We start from the raw sequence: 244 nt of genomic DNA, 5'->3' as shown, positions 1-244 counted from the left end.
GTAAATTTTGTACGATTTATTTTCGCATTGCCGAATGTTCTATACTTTATATTCGTGTTCTTTCTTGTTTAGATACTTGAAAATCTATTTCAAAATGGCTAATTTTTCTTCAGCATTTAGCCTTCAGTCACATTCCATGTCATGTGCTTACGGTACTTTCTCAGAAACAGGGTCGTTTAAGCCATGCATGCGTGTCTATTTAAATGCTTTCCTGCTACACTTAGTAATACTTAGGTATACACAT

This window comes from Penaeus monodon, chromosome 23 (genome assembly GCF_015228065.2).
Source record: "Penaeus monodon isolate SGIC_2016 chromosome 23, NSTDA_Pmon_1, whole genome shotgun sequence".
NCBI classification, from domain to species: Eukaryota; Metazoa; Arthropoda; class Malacostraca; order Decapoda; family Penaeidae; genus Penaeus; species Penaeus monodon.
This window is presented reverse-complemented; position numbering follows the sequence as displayed.